Source organism: Hemibagrus wyckioides, linkage group LG07 (genome assembly GCF_019097595.1).
Source record: "Hemibagrus wyckioides isolate EC202008001 linkage group LG07, SWU_Hwy_1.0, whole genome shotgun sequence".
In the NCBI taxonomy this organism is placed as follows: Eukaryota; Metazoa; Chordata; class Actinopteri; order Siluriformes; family Bagridae; genus Hemibagrus; species Hemibagrus wyckioides.
Genome location: NC_080716.1, coordinates 16768069 through 16785625, shown reverse-complemented (window position 1 = coordinate 16785625; position 17557 = coordinate 16768069).

Genomic DNA, 17557 nt, shown 5'->3' with positions numbered 1-17557 from the left:
ATATATACTACACTACTTCAAATCTCATACTGTATATACTACACTACTTCAAACCTCATATATACTACACTACTTCAAACCTCATATATACTACACTACTTCAAACCTCATATATACTACACTACTTCAAACCTCATATATACTACACTACTTCAAACCTCATATATACTACACTACTTCAAACCTCATATATACTACACTACTTCAAACCTCATATATACTACACTACTTCAAACCTCATATATACTACACTACTTCAAACCTCATATACTACACTACTTCAAACCTCATATATGCTACACTACTTCAAACCTGATATATATACTACACTACTTCAAACCTCATATATACTACACTACTTCAAACCTCATATATACTACACTACTTCAAACCTCATATATACTACACTATTTCAAACCTCATATATACTACACTACTTCAAACCTCATATATACTACACTACTTCAAACCTCATATATACTACACTACTTCAAACCTCATATATACTACACTACTTCAAACCTCATATATACTACACTACTTCAAACCTCATATATACTACACTACTTCAAACCTCATATATACTACACTACTTCAAACATCATATATACTACACTACTTCAAACCTCATATACTACACTACTTCAAACCTCATATATGCTACACTACTTCAAACCTGATATATATACTACACTACTTCAAACCTCATATATACTACACTACTTCAAACCTCATATATACTACACTACTTCAAACCTCATATATACTACACTATTTCAAACCTCATATATACTACACTACTTCAAACCTCATATATACTACACTACTTCAAACCTCATATATACTACACTACTTCAAACCTCATATATACTACACTACTTCAAACCTCATATATACTACACTATTTCAAACCTCATATATACTACACTACTTCAAACCTCATATATACTACACTACTTCAAACCTCATATATACTACACTACTTCAAACCTCATATATACTACACTACTTCAAACCTCATATATGCTACACTACTTCAAACCTGATAAATATACTACACTACTTCAAACCTCATATATACTACACTACTTCAAACCTCATATATACTACACTACTTCAAACCTCATATATACTACACTACTTCAAACCTCATATACTACACTACTTCAAACCTCATATATGCTACACTACTTCAAACCTGATATATATACTACACTACTTCAAACCTCATATATACTACACTACTTCAAACCTCATATATACTACACTACTTCAAACCTCATATATACTACACTACTTCAAACACTACTTCAAACCTCATAAATACTACACTACTTCAAACCTCATATATACTACACTATTTCAAACCTCAATATATACTACACTACTTCAAACCTCATATATACTACACTACTTCAAACCTCATATTACTACACTACTTCAAACCTCATATATACTACACTACTTCAAACCTCATATTACTACACTACTTCAAACCTCATATAATACACTACTTCAAACCTCATATAATACACTACTTCAAACCTCATACAATACACTACTTCAAACCTCATATATACTACACTACTTCAAACCTCATATATACTACACTACTTCAAACACTACTTCAAACCTCATAAATACTACACTACTTCAAACCTCATATATACTACACTACTTCAAACCTCATATATACTACACTACTTCAAACCTCATATATGCTACACTACTTCAAACCTGATATATATACTACACTACTTCAAACCTCATATATGCTACACTACTTCAAACCTGATAAATATACTACACTACTTCAAACCTCATATACTACACTACTTCAAACCTCATATATGCTACACTACTTCAAACCTGATATATATACTACACTACTTCAAACCTCATATATACTACACTACTTCAAACCTCATATATACTACACTACTTCAAATCTCATACTGTATATACTACACTACTTCAAACCTCATATATACTACACTACTTCAAATCTCGTATATACTACACTACTTCAAATCTCATACTGTATATACTACACTACTTCAAACCTCATATATACTACACTACTTCAAATCTCATATATACTACACTACTTCAAATCTCATATATACTACACTACTTCAAACCTTACATATACCACACTACTTCAAATCTCATATATACTACACTACTTCAAATCTCATACTGTATATACTACACTACTTCAAATCTCATATATACCACACTACTTCAAACCTCATATATACCACACTACTTCAAAATCTCATATATACTACACAACTTCAAATCTCATATATACCACACTACTTCAAATCTCATATATACTACACTACTTCAAACCTCATATATACTACACTACTTCAAACCTCATATATTCTACACTACTTCAAACCTCATATATACCACACTACTTCAAACCTCATATATACGACACTACTTCAAATCTCATATATACTACACTACTTCAAATCTCATATATACTACACTACTTCAAATCTCATATATACTACACTACTTCAAACCTCATATATACTACACTACTTCAAACCTCATATATACTACACTACTTCAAACCTCATATATACTACACTACTTCAAACCTCATATATACTACACTACTTCAAACCTCATATATACTACACTACTTCAAACCTCATATATACTACACTACTTCAAATCTCATATATACTACACTACTTCAAACCTCATATATACTACACTACTTCAAACCTCATATATACTACACTACTTCAAACCTCATATATACTACACTACTTCAAATCTCATATATACTACACTACTTCAAATCTCATACTGTATATACTACACTACTTCAAATCTCATATATACCACACTACTTCAAACCTCATATATACCACACTACTTCAAAATCTCATATATACTACACAACTTCAAATCTCATATATACCACACTACTTCAAATCTCATATATACTACACTACTTCAAACCTCATATATACTACACTACTTCAAACCTCATATATTCTACACTACTTCAAACCTCATATATACCACACTACTTCAAACCTCATATATACGACACTACTTCAAATCTCATATATACTACACTACTTCAAATCTCATATATACTACACTACTTCAAATCTCATATATACTACACTACTTCAAACCTCATATATACTACACTACTTCAAACCTCATATATACTACACTACTTCAAACCTCATATATACTACACTACTTCAAACCTCATATATACTACACTACTTCAAACCTCATATATACTACACTACTTCAAACCTCATATATACTACACTACTTCAAATCTCATATATACTACACTACTTCAAACCTCATATATACTACACTACTTCAAGCCTCATATATACTACACTACTTCAAACCTCATATATACTACACTACTTCAAACACTACTTCAAACCTCATAAATACTACACTACTTAAAAACTCATATATACTACACTACTTCAAATCTCATATATACTACAGTACTTCAAACCTCATATATACTACACTACTTCAAACCTCATATATACTACACTACTTCAAATCTCATATATACTACACTACGTCAAATCTTATATTACTACACTATTTCAAACCTCATATTACTACACTACTTCAAACCTCATATAATACACTACTTCAAACCTCATACAATACACTACTTCAAACCTCATATATACTAGACTACTTCAAACCTCATATATACTACACTACTTCAAACACTACTGCAAACCTCATAAATACTACGCTACTTCAAACCTCATATATAATACACTACATCAAACACTACTTCAAACCTCATAAATACTACACTACTTCAAACCTCATATATACTACACTACTTCAAACCTCATATATACTACACTACTTCAAACCTCATGTATACTACACTACTTCAAATCTCATATATACTACACTACTTCAAACCTCAGATTACTACACTACTTCAATCCTCATATATACTACACTACTTCAAATCTCATACTGTATATACTACACTACTTCAAACCTCATATATACTACATTACTTCAAATCTCATATATACTACACTACTTCAAACCTCAAATATACCACACTACTTCAAACCTCATATATACTACACTACTTCAAATCTCATACTTCATATACTACACTACTTCAAACCTCATATATACTACACTACTTCAAACCTCATATTACTACACTACTTCAAACCTCATATATACTACACTACTTCATATCTCATATATACTACACTACTTCAAACCTCATATATACTACACTACTTCAAACCTCATATATACTACACTACTTCAAATCTCATATATACTACACTACTTCAAATCTCATATATACTACACTACTTCAAATCTCATATAAACTACACTACTTCAAACCTCATATATACCACACTACTTCAAACCTCATATATACTACACTACTTCAAATCTCATACAGTATATAGTACACTACTTCAAATCTCATATATACTACACTACTTCAAACCTCATACTGTATATACTACACTACTTCAAACCTCATACTGTATATACTACACTACTTCAAATCTCATACTATATACTACACTACTTCAAACCTCATATATACTACAGTACTTCAAACCTCATATATACTACACTACTTCAAACCTCATATATACCACACTACTTCAAACCTCATATATACTACACTACTTCAAATCTCATACTGTATATACTACACTACTTCAAGCCTCATATATACTACACTACTTCAAATCTCATACTGTATATACTACACTACTTCAAACCTCATATATACTACACTACTTCAAACTTCATATATACTACACTACTTCAAACCTCATATATACCACACTACTTCAAATCTCATATATACTACACTACTTCAAATCTCATACTGTATATACTACACTACTTCAAACCTCATATATACTACACTACTTCAAATCTCGTATATACTACACTACTTCAAATCTCAGATATACTACACTACTTCAAATCTCATACTGTATATACTACACTACTTCAAACCTCATATATACTACACTACTTCAAATCTCATATATACTACACTACTTCAAATCTCATATATACTACACTACTTCAAATCTCATATATACTACACTACTTCAAACCTCATATATACCACACTACTTCAAACCTCATATATACTACACTACTTCAAATCTCATACAGTATATAGTACACTACTTCAAATCTCATACAGTATATAGTACACTACTTCAAATCTCATATATACTACACTACTTCAAACATCATACTGTATATACTACACTACTTCAAATCTCATACTATATACTACACTACTTCAAATCTCATACTATATACTACACTACTTCAAACCTCATATATACTACAGTACTTCAAACCTCATATATACTACACTACTTCAAACCTCATATATACCACACTACTTCAAACCTCATATATACTACACTACTTCATATCTCATACTGTATATACTACACTACTTCAAACCTCCTATGTACTACACTACTTCAAATCTCATACTGTATATTCTACACTACTTCAAACATCATATATACTACACTACTTCAAACCTCATATATACTACACTACTTCAAACCTCATACATACTACATTACTTCAAACCTCATATATACCACACTACTTCAAATCTCATATATACTACACTACTTCAAATCTCATATATTCTACACTACTTCATACCTCATATATACTACACTACTTCAAATCTCATATATACTACACTACTTCAAACCTCATATATACTACACTATTTCAAACCTCATATATACTACACTACTTCAAACTTCATATATACTACACTACTTCAAATCTCATATATACTACACTACTTCAAATCTCATATATACTACAATACTTCAAATCTCACATATACTACACTACTTCAAACCTCATACTGTATATACTACACTACTTCAAACCTCATACTGTATATATTACACTACTTCAAATCTCATACTATATACTACACTACTTCAAACTTCATATATACTACACTACTTCAAATCTCATATATACTACACTACTTCAAATCTCATATATACTACACTACTTCAACCCTCATATATACTACACTACTTCAAACCTCATATATACTACACTACTTCAGATCTCATATATACTACACTACTTGAAATCTCATATATACTACACTACTTCAAACACGACTTCAAACCTCATATATACTACACTACTTCAAACCTCATATATACTACACTACTTCAAACCTTATATATACCACACTACTTCAAACTTCATATATACTACACTACTTCAAATCTCATACTGTATATACTACACTACTTCAAACCTCATATATACTACACTACTTCAAACCTCATATATACCACACTACTTCAAATCTCATACTGTATATACTACACTACTTCAAACCTCATTTATACTGCACTACTTCAAACACTACTTCAAACATCATATATACTACACTACTTCAAATTTCATATATACTACACTACTTCAAACCTCATATATACCACACTACTTCAAATCTCATACTGTATATACTACACTACTTCAAATCTCATATATACTACACTACTTCAAATCTCATACTGTATATTCTACACTACTTCAAACCTCATATATACTACACTACTTCAAACCTCATATATATTACACTACTTCAAACCTCATATATACTACACTACTTCAAATCTCATATATACTACAGTACTTCAAATCTCATATATACTACACTACTTCAAACCTCATATATATTACACTACTTCAAACCTCATATATACTACAGTACTTCAAATCTCATATATACTACACTACTTCAAACCTCATATATATTACACTACTTCAAACCTCATATATACTACACTACTTCAAATCTCATATATACTACACTACTTCAAACCTCATATATATTACACTACTTCAAACCTCATATATACCACACTACTTCAAATCTCATACTGTATATACTACACTACTTCAAATCTCATATATACTACACTACTTCAAATCTCATACTGTATATACTACACTACTTCAAACCTCATATATACTACACTACTTCAAACCTCATATATATTACACTACTTCAAACCTCATATATACTACACTACTTCAAATCTCATATATACTACAGTACTTCAAATCTCATATATACTACACTACTTCAAACCTCATATATATTACACTACTTCAAACCTCATATATACTACAGTACTTCAAATCTCATATATACTACACTACTTCAAACCTCATATATATTACACTACTTCAAACCTCATATATACTACACTACTTCAAACCTCATATATACTACACTACTTCAAACCTCATATATACTACAGTACTTCAAATCTCATATATACTACACTACTTCAAATCTCATACTGTATATACTACAGTACTTCAAACCTCATATATACTACACTTCTTCAAACCTCATATATACTACACTACTTCAAACCTCATATATACTACAGTACTTCAAATCTCATATATACTACACTACTTCAAATCTCATACTGTATATACTACAGTACTTCAAACCTCATATATACTACACTACTTCAAACCTCATATATACTACACTACTTCAAACCTCATATATACCACACTACTTCAAACCTCATATATACTACAGTACTTCAAATCTCATATATACTACACTACTTCAAATCTCATACTGTATATACTACAGTACTTCAAACCTCATATATACTACACTTCTTCAAACCTCATATATACTACACTACTTCAAATCTCATACTGTATATACTACAGTACTTCAAACCTCATATATACTACACTTCTTCAAACCTCATATATACTACACTACTTCAAACCTCATATATACTACACTTCTTCAAACCTCATATATACTACATTACGTCAAACCTCATATATACTACACTACTTCCAACCTCATATATACTACACTACTTCAAACCTCATATATACTACACTACTTCAAACCTCATATATACTACACTACTTCCAACCTCATATATACTACACTACTTCAAACCTCATATATACTACACTACTTCAAATCTCATATATACTACACTACTTCAAACCTCATATATACTACACTACTTCAAACCTCATATATACTACACTACTTCAAACCTCATATATGCTACACTACTTTAAATCTCATATGTACTGCACTACTTCAAACCTCATATATGCTACATTATTTCAAACCTCATATATACTACACTACTTCAAACCTCATATATACTACACTACTTCAGACCTCATATATACTACACTACTTCAAACCTCATATATACCACACTACTTCAAACCTCATATATACCACACTACTTCAAACCTCATATATACTACACTACTTCAAATGTCATACTGTATATACTACACTACTTCAAACCTCATATATACTACACTAGTTCAAACCTCGTATATACTACACTACTTCAAATCTCATATATACTACACTACTTCAAGTCTCATACTGTATATACTACACTACTTCAAACCTCATATACACTATACTACTTCAAATCTCATACTGTATATTCTACAGTACTTCAAACCTCATATATACTACACTACTTCAAACCTCATATACCACACTACTTCAAATCTCATATATACTACACTACTTCAAATCTCATATATACTACACTACTTCAAACCTCATATATACTACACTACTTCAAACCTCATATATACTACACTACTTCAAACCTCATATATACTACACTACTTCAAACCTCATATATACTACACTACTTCAAACCTCATATATACTACACTACTTCAAATCTCATATATACTACACTACTTCAAATCTGATATATACTACACTTCTTCAAACCTCATATATACTACACTACGTCAAACCTCATATATACTACACTACGTCAAACCTCATATATACTACACTACTTCAAACCTCATATATACTACACTACTTCAAACCTCATATATACTACACTACTTCAAATCTCATATATACTACACAACTTCCCAGATAGCAAAATAGGTCTGGCCCAGATCTGGCCCATAAAATGCACTTACACTTGGCCCACATGCTTCAAAGTATGACGGCCCTTTGCTGGCCCATATCTGGTTTGCCATTGGACATTCTAATTTCATCATCTTTACACATTTTTCTAATACACATTTTATTTCTACTCTTTCCTCTTTCATGTAAGACAGTCGTAAAAAGCATTTCACTACATGTTGTACTATGTATGATTTCGTATGTGACAAATAAAATTTGAATTTGAATTTGAATTTGAATTTGAGGTTACAGGTTGCTCTCTTGAGGGCATGTGTATGACTATTGTACCATGGTGAAGGTGTTTTATCTCTGACCTTTTTTAGTTGGATGGGGGCAACAGTGTCAAAATCCCCCAGATCTCAATCCAATTGAGCATCTCTGGGATGTGCTGAACAAACAAGTCTGATCTTTGGAGGCCCCACCTCACAACTTAGAGGACTTAAAGGATCTGCTGCTAACATCTTGGTGCCAGATACCACAGCACACTTTCAGGGATCTAGTGGAATCCATGCCTTGACGGGTCAGGACTGTTGTGGCAGCAAAAAGGGGACCAACATAATAGTAGGCAGGTGGTCATAATGTTATGGCTGATCTGTGTATATTATATACATACACACACACATTTACACATACATACATATTTAAACACACAAAAATACAAGACTAAGAATAAAGCCTAACAAAACCTTAATATAGAACACAATATGTGGAATTAAGCATAGCAGTGCAGATATGTAGCACAGTTGTGGATTTAACCAAATTTACGATCAGTATTTACATCACAGTACACGTGCAAACTGGCAGTAGATAATGAATATGAAGTTCCTTGAGGATCTAGAATATAATGATGTTATTGGTTCCAGTAGTGCAATGGGATAGTGTTATTACCTGTCACACACAGGTGAACTATTGTACAATGTTATTGCATATGGTATGATTGACCTCTAGTTTGTGTCCAGTGATGTTTCCTTATGTTGTTGGTGAATGATTTTTTTTTTTTTTGTTTGTTTGCTGTCTACAGTAATTTAATACTGAAAGCTGAATTCAAACTCTGTTTTTCAATCAATTCAATAATTCATTTAGATGTTACATGGAAATAAACATGTTTTAGTAAATGACTCCAGTATGGTTTATTCATTATTTCACTTAATTCAGTGTATATCCAAGTAAACATAGTTGTTTTTTGTTTTGTTTCCATCATGATGCTCCAAAGATTATACTAACGAAGGTCAGTTCCTAAATCATAAGGATACCTCTGCTCTGAATATTTGTTGTTTTTTCTGCTCTTAACTCATTTCAACTCGAGCTTTTACAAGCATGAACTGTGTTTTCCTTCTTATAAATCATCCAGTTCATCAAAAATATTCAGGGCACATGCAACAGCATTTAAATTTTATAGCAGGTTTATGAATGCTAAGTTGGTTCTTTGGTCTACCTGATGACCAAAATTGTAAATGTCTGTGCAAAGAATGCAAGGACTTTGAACTCCTTTATCTCTAAATGGAATGATCTCTTTTTTTTATCTAACAACTCATAATAAAGGTCTGTCAGCATTACCGAAAAGGCTGGTAGTAAAGTGTTACGTGCCACGGCACGTATTTCGGTTATTATGATGGCTTTGTTTACAGCGTAACCGATTGGGAGGAACGTGATGCAGTTGGCCGCATGCCATATACCTGCCGCTGACGGGAGGAGCCGAGTCGCGCTATCGCCGCCCCGGATGATTAACCGGAAGAAGGGTCAGGCTATAAAAGCGAGACACTGACACCGCATCGGGCGCGGCGTTTTGTTTCTGCTTGTGTGTGCAATCGCGTGGTTTGTTTGTCTGTCTAAATACTTGGTGTATTGAGGTGTATGTACAGCTGTGTGTGTTTGTGTAGTGTTGTGCTGACGGGGCTCGGACAGGTAAGAAAGAGCGCGCTCATACACTGTGCAACACGTAGGACGTCACACTGTCTAGACACTTTAGGAAAGGGGCGGGTGCCACCCCCTGTATTTAAGTTTGTAAGGGAAGCGCAGTATAGGCAGGTTTTTGGTTTCACTTTTGTTTGTAGTCCAGGATGTATTAAAAATAAAGCAGCGTTAGGGAAGTATCATTTTTTTCTTTTACTTGGTTTTCTTTTCTTCAGCACCGCCGTTGTCCAGCCCCGTGTTTGGCTTGTTTGTGAAATTTGTAAATATTGTAAATACGTGTTTTCTGTTGTACAGCACAGTAAACTGATTAAGCACTACAGGTTGTGTCGCGAAACCTTGTTTTTTTTATTCAGCCAGTCTACACTGTGTGTCATTGTTTAGACCCGGTTTGGACTCTTTCACCCACTATCAGCTTGATAAACCACCGGTTGCTGACCCTGAGTCTCCCCTAGGCCTACTTCGGGGTCGTAACATAAAGAATCATAATTATCAGTTCATGATCTCATGATCCTACTGGAACCGTAGGATCTTGCCTGTAAGCTGTCATAAACACTTACTGGTATATGAATAATGTTTCAATCATATGCTGCAGTTTTGTTTTGGCCACTATTTATTTCTGCTCACTATGAAATATTATAAATACAGAGCTACTTAATCATTAGCTAAATTTTATATGGCTTTCCACATTGTGGGTCCTTTGTGACTGTTATCAACAAAACATTTTAGAACATGACTTAATCTTGAAGTCCAGAAACTACACAGTGTTCTTTAGCAAAAAATTTTTACCCCCAAAAGTAACCTAGCTGATAATACAAGACATGTAAGCTAAGTACCATAACATTAATTTCTGAAATCAGCCACTTGGAAACTTGCAGTGTGAACAGCGAACTGTGTGATATAGTAATGAAATACTTGATCATTTGATTAACTAAAATATTGAATTAATCCAATATGTTGTGTATCTGCTCATTTATACAATTATCCAAATGAGCTAAAGATTTCTGTTCAACATAAAGCATAAACTCATGCAGTGAAAATGTTACAGTCTGAGAAAAGGCCAAGAACATGATGCAATGGCAATGTATATAATTAATATAGACAGACTTTTCATTCATAAGAAGCTGTAAATAAATAAACAATATAGACACAACAAACTTTTCAATATAGATTTGTTAGGATAGCCGTGCTTTGGTTTCATACATATAGAATTTATACTATATTATAAAATTATTTAGTTATGCCCACTAAAGATTTAATACTTTTCCTGCTCAAAATATGCTCATAAGGTAAACTACATTTTAGTAAGCTACTTTCTCCAGGTTGCCACTAGATTAGGACAAATTGTGACAATTTATTTCTTAACAAAAAATGCTTTGTGAAAAATTTGTAAAAAAAAAAAAAAAAAAAGAAGTTAAAACAAACGTTGTAAATGAGCCTAGCTTGCTGTGTTTTCACAGGCTATTCATGATTATCTGTCCTTGCAAACACTTGATAATGGAAGGGTGAGAGCATAGTCAGGAGGAGAAAAGGTCCTACAAAGTCAAACTATGATTTTTATAACACTGGACAGTCCCTGCCCATTTTCCTATCTGAATATTTGAATGTGGACTATATTGTGCCCAAAGACATCTGTTTTGTGGATGTAAGAAGACTGCAGCAGTTTAAATGACCAAAACAAATAATATATTACAGTTGCCCTTAGGCACTGGTGGCTCAGTGGTAGGTTTCTTGCCTACCATGCAGGAGGCCCGGTTTCAATTCCCAGCCACTGGATGCAGTGCTGGTCCCAATAAAATGGGACGGTTGCGTCAGGAAGGGCATCCAGCTTAAAACCTGTGCCAAGTTGTTGTGCAGACCAGTTGGTCTCCTGTGATGACCCCTCAGATGTGTAGGAAGCAGCTGAAAGATCAACAACGTGTATTACAGGACTATTTATTTACTGAATTCTTAACAGACAGTTAATATCTTTATGAATCAGTTATTTAAGCCTATTTGGCCCATGTGTATTGTTCCATGCTATGAAAATACAGAACACACCTGAAAAATATATGTTAATTTTGTATTAGTTTTGTCTGAAGCTAACCTGAATGTTAAAACAAATACAAAATTTATAATGGTAAAAATTGTTATTCACTGAAAAGAAAAGTTCATGACAGACACAGGTTTTTTCAGTTAACATTTGTGGTTATTTTGTGCCAAAACTGTTTTGTGAAAAGTATTTTTTACAGTCCTGTTTGAGCAGAAATTTTGATTTATTTTTCATGTTGGTAATAAAATTGTGAAGGACAGCTGTGGAGTTTACATATTACACTATGTATACACATAAGACCTTGTGTTTCATTCACTCTGCCGGTACTTTCTTTTTCTTTCTTTTTTTTTTTTTTGGTCTGGTGTTTCCCTAAATAATTTCAGTTTTTTTCCTTGAATGCATTTTAATACATATAATAATGTGTTATTTAAAATGAACCTTTTCTATTTTTTATACATCGCTGCAATTGTCACAGGGAAGTATTGACTTTTTTTATATCATGATCATGTTTTCAGACTTTGGGCTCATTATGAGCAAAAATGCTAATTTGAACCTAGAGCATGTGTTCATCATGATGCAGGTCAGTTCTTCAATCATGGTTTTAGAACAACACTTATTAAAAGGCAGAGTTCAATATCACGTGACTGAGGGAATTTCCACTTGTCAGCTGATGTTTACCATAACTGATGATTAAAGATGATTACTGTAAAAGGTGTAGCAAAGCGAAACTGAAAGTCACAAAGTTTTGGTATCGTTTTAATGTTTACATGCCCCTCCCAGTATGGTTATGCTGTATTTGTCATTTAAAATCTCTTTTGAATTTGTATAATAAGCAGCAGCACTTGCTAGAAAATGTTAAATCATAAAGCATTAGGAATCTTTTTACACCAAGGATCAAAGAGTAAGCTACCAAACAATTATTAAATACCAAAATGCTGCTTTCTATAAAATGTATATATGATTTAAATGTAATTTGACACTGCTGACCGATTCTGAAGGTCTTTTGTTATAACTGAGTAACACTGGTTTATATGCAGCCGGATCAGCTGAAAGGCCTTCAATAAAAAGGCATGAGAAGACTCCATGGCTACAAAGAGGTTTAAAAATGAGTTAGTTAATATGATTTAGTTAGTCATTTATAAGAAGTAGGTTTAATGGGAACCTTCTCAGCTAGAGAAACATACTATTACTATGTCAGCATTATCTAAACAAAACATTTCAGGCATTCATCAATGAGCTTTAATCAAGAAAAGCAGAATTTAACATGGCATTAAACAATAGATTGCATTTGAATTTCGATATTCAACTAGCTTGCTCTAAACAGATAAATTATTTCCTTAATAAATAAATAAAATTAATAAGGTAATAAAATAAATACATATTTTCAAATGTGTTCACTCAAATTTCACACAGTAATATCATATCCTTTATGATCAGCATAATGACCACATGAATAAAGGAAAACTCTGACAGGCACAATAACTCTTTCAAAAATAACTGTTTTGAAATCTGGAATTTCTGAGGTAAATATATATGTAATTTATAAAAGACCAAAAACCTTGTCAAATTAATGTAGCCTGATAAATATTCCATCTGCTTTAATTTTACTGTGCTGTATGTATGTAGTGCTCATTAGGTTTCTCTGCACTACACTGTAAAATATCACTAAAGACAAATATTAACCAGAACCATGTGTCCATCATGATGCTTGAAAAATGTTAATGATCCTGTCGGAACTCAGAGCCCCCTCCGAGTGGACATATCACAGGGTGGAATTTTTGTTTGTATCTATTTCTCGTAGCTTTCCCAATGACCTCCACAAGCTATAAAACTTAGCCGAAATAAAAGAGATCTCAGTCAACAGATGAGAAGAAGCAGGTTTCTTTATTCAGCCATGCAGTCAACAACATGCATATCTGAAGAGAGCAGCTGGTCTCAAAAGCCCCGAAAAAGTCCCCTCTACTTATACCCCAGGCGCCCCGGGGCGCCTCCTTTTCTCTAATTTAAATATTTCCAGCAATTTCCCATTATATTCAGTGTATGGCTACTTTAGTCCCTCCTTCCTTAGTTTACATACGTTTCCCAGTTCCCATTATTTTCGCATTTGTCCCAATACCGCCCCTAAATTGATACCATCCTCCCCTTGATGACGTCAATTTTCCTCCTCTCCAGTTCACCTTATTTTTAGGCTAAGTCAACAATTTTTAGAAAAAATTGGCGCTTACTTATAGGCGCCACTTCCTTATTGACTTCATCCGTCACCTCTTAAGGGTGCTTCCTCGGCTCATCCTGACCTCGCGCGTTGCCCTCCACAACAATGTGTAAGTACCTTGCTCTCTTCCTCTATGTCATGATGACTTTTCCCTCTACCTACTTGATCTAAGTTTTATTTACTATTCTTAAAATAAGCTGTGCCATTAAGCTGCCTCATATCCTTTTCTCTTTTCATCACTGTTGATTGCTAGTATTCCAATGCTATTGTCTCCTCTACCCGCCTATCACTGTCATGTCACAGTGACCTGGCCTACTTCCCACACTGTGTTCCTTTTGCCTTAGTACACGCTCTCTTTTGCTGACTACATAGTCACGCAATATGCACTTCACTCATCTCTCCCCACTTCCCATTTTTCCTTCCAGCTCAGTCAGCCCGCCGCGCTATCTTCCGGAGAAGTCCCAGGGGTGCTCTGCGACGCTATCGCCAGTATCAGCTATCCTGTCTGGCCATTGAACTTACTGGTTTCCTGGAACACCTATCTGAATCCTCTATTCCTGAGTTTCCTTACCTCGCTCACCATATCATGAGGGATACCGTCTGTCTTGATCAGAGCACCCAATTTCACCCCACAACCTGTGATCAGTCTACTCAGACCTTCTACTGGCACTGGACACGCACCACCTCCCAGGGCATCCAGACTGAGCATTTCCCTGTTGAGATCTCCTCTAATGATTCTTCCTCTGACTCTTCTTCATCTCCTAATTCCCCTGACCTTCCCCAACTTTCTCCTGAATTTGTGCCTATGCCTTACAATGTTCATGATATTCCTCAGTCTCCTCCTGACTATTCGCCCCCAAATTCTCCCACTGATTACTCTACAACTTCTCCTCAGCATCCCGAGATTCCGTCTTCTACAATTGGCCCTCCGGTCCCACTGATCCCATTGGATAGGCTGGCTGACTGAGTTGTCACTCCTAATGTTCCAATAAATCTCTCCTCTTTTCTGTTTCTTCAGTCCCAGTGTGGTTATTACGCTAGCATTCTGCCATTAATAATTCTGCATGATTATTATAAAGACTATGAGGCTATATCTGATTAGATACAAGACTACTCTTAGGCAGAATATTGCTAAGTCAGAGCTTAGAGCATTGAGTACATTATTACTTAAGCTACTTTTGAAGCTAGGTATATAATTCAAAGCTGGGTATATTATTTTTTCTTTTCTTCTCCAACAATCCCTTATTTTGGTGTTTTTCAATCATGACCTGAGAATACAACTGTCCTGCATATTTATTCAATTCATTAGCTCATTCACAAACCTGAACTTGGTTGAACTGGGTGAGTTATAGGAAGGAAAACCCCAGAATGTACAAGGCAGCTGTACTCAAGAACAAGGATTGAGAAATACTCCACACTAAACTTTAGCAGATTTTTTCTCTCAATAATAGGATGACCTTAAATACTTTGTGATCTACTGATGACAAGATTTTATTATTCATTGACCTTTATATCAAAGACCTTGTTTATCCATCAAGGAAATGTTCCCACTGTTCATATTCTACAACAGTTGCAGCAGCATTCATTGAGGGTAATTCCACATACTTATCAGGTGATGTTTCACAATGCAAGATGTAAAAGGCATGCCAAAGCAAAACAAAAATTCACTGCAAGTAGCTTTTTGGCAGTGCACCACATCTTCAATTAGCTCACAAAGAAAATATATAATGTACCAGGTATTGCAGTTCATTGTAAGTCAATATAGTGACAAAAGGCCAAGAGCTGTTTGATATATTCACATTTCACTCAGATAGTTGCAGGGTTTTAAACTTTGTTGAGAATGACAAGAAGTGGCCACCATTCTGTGAATTCTGCTTGCCATTACAATTGATAAAATTTAAGTTTAAATTAATAATTAGGCAAATATTTCAAGGCTCTGCACAATGGGTCTATTTTATTTTTGTTTTCAAAAAAGAAAATCTTCATAAGCAGTAACAAAATACCTGCTGGAAAATGATTAAATCTTAAAAATAAACAAAATGCAACATACTATATATTCTTTCATTAAGTAAGCTAACTCATATTACAATAAATGTAAGTAGTACCTGCATGTTAGTTTTTCTACAAAATGTGTACTGTATATGGTTTGACCTGGAATTGTGGCCTCAAGTTGTACCTGAATTCATTTGGTTAGTCAAAATGGCGTTCTCAGTGTTAGAAATGAAAGTTATTTGAATATTTATGGTAATAAACCCCTTGAAGAGGTCATGATTTAAAGACAAATTACAGAAAGCATGTATTCAAAGTGGATTAAATGAGGTTAATAAAGGAAAATTTCCTATGAAAACAGAGA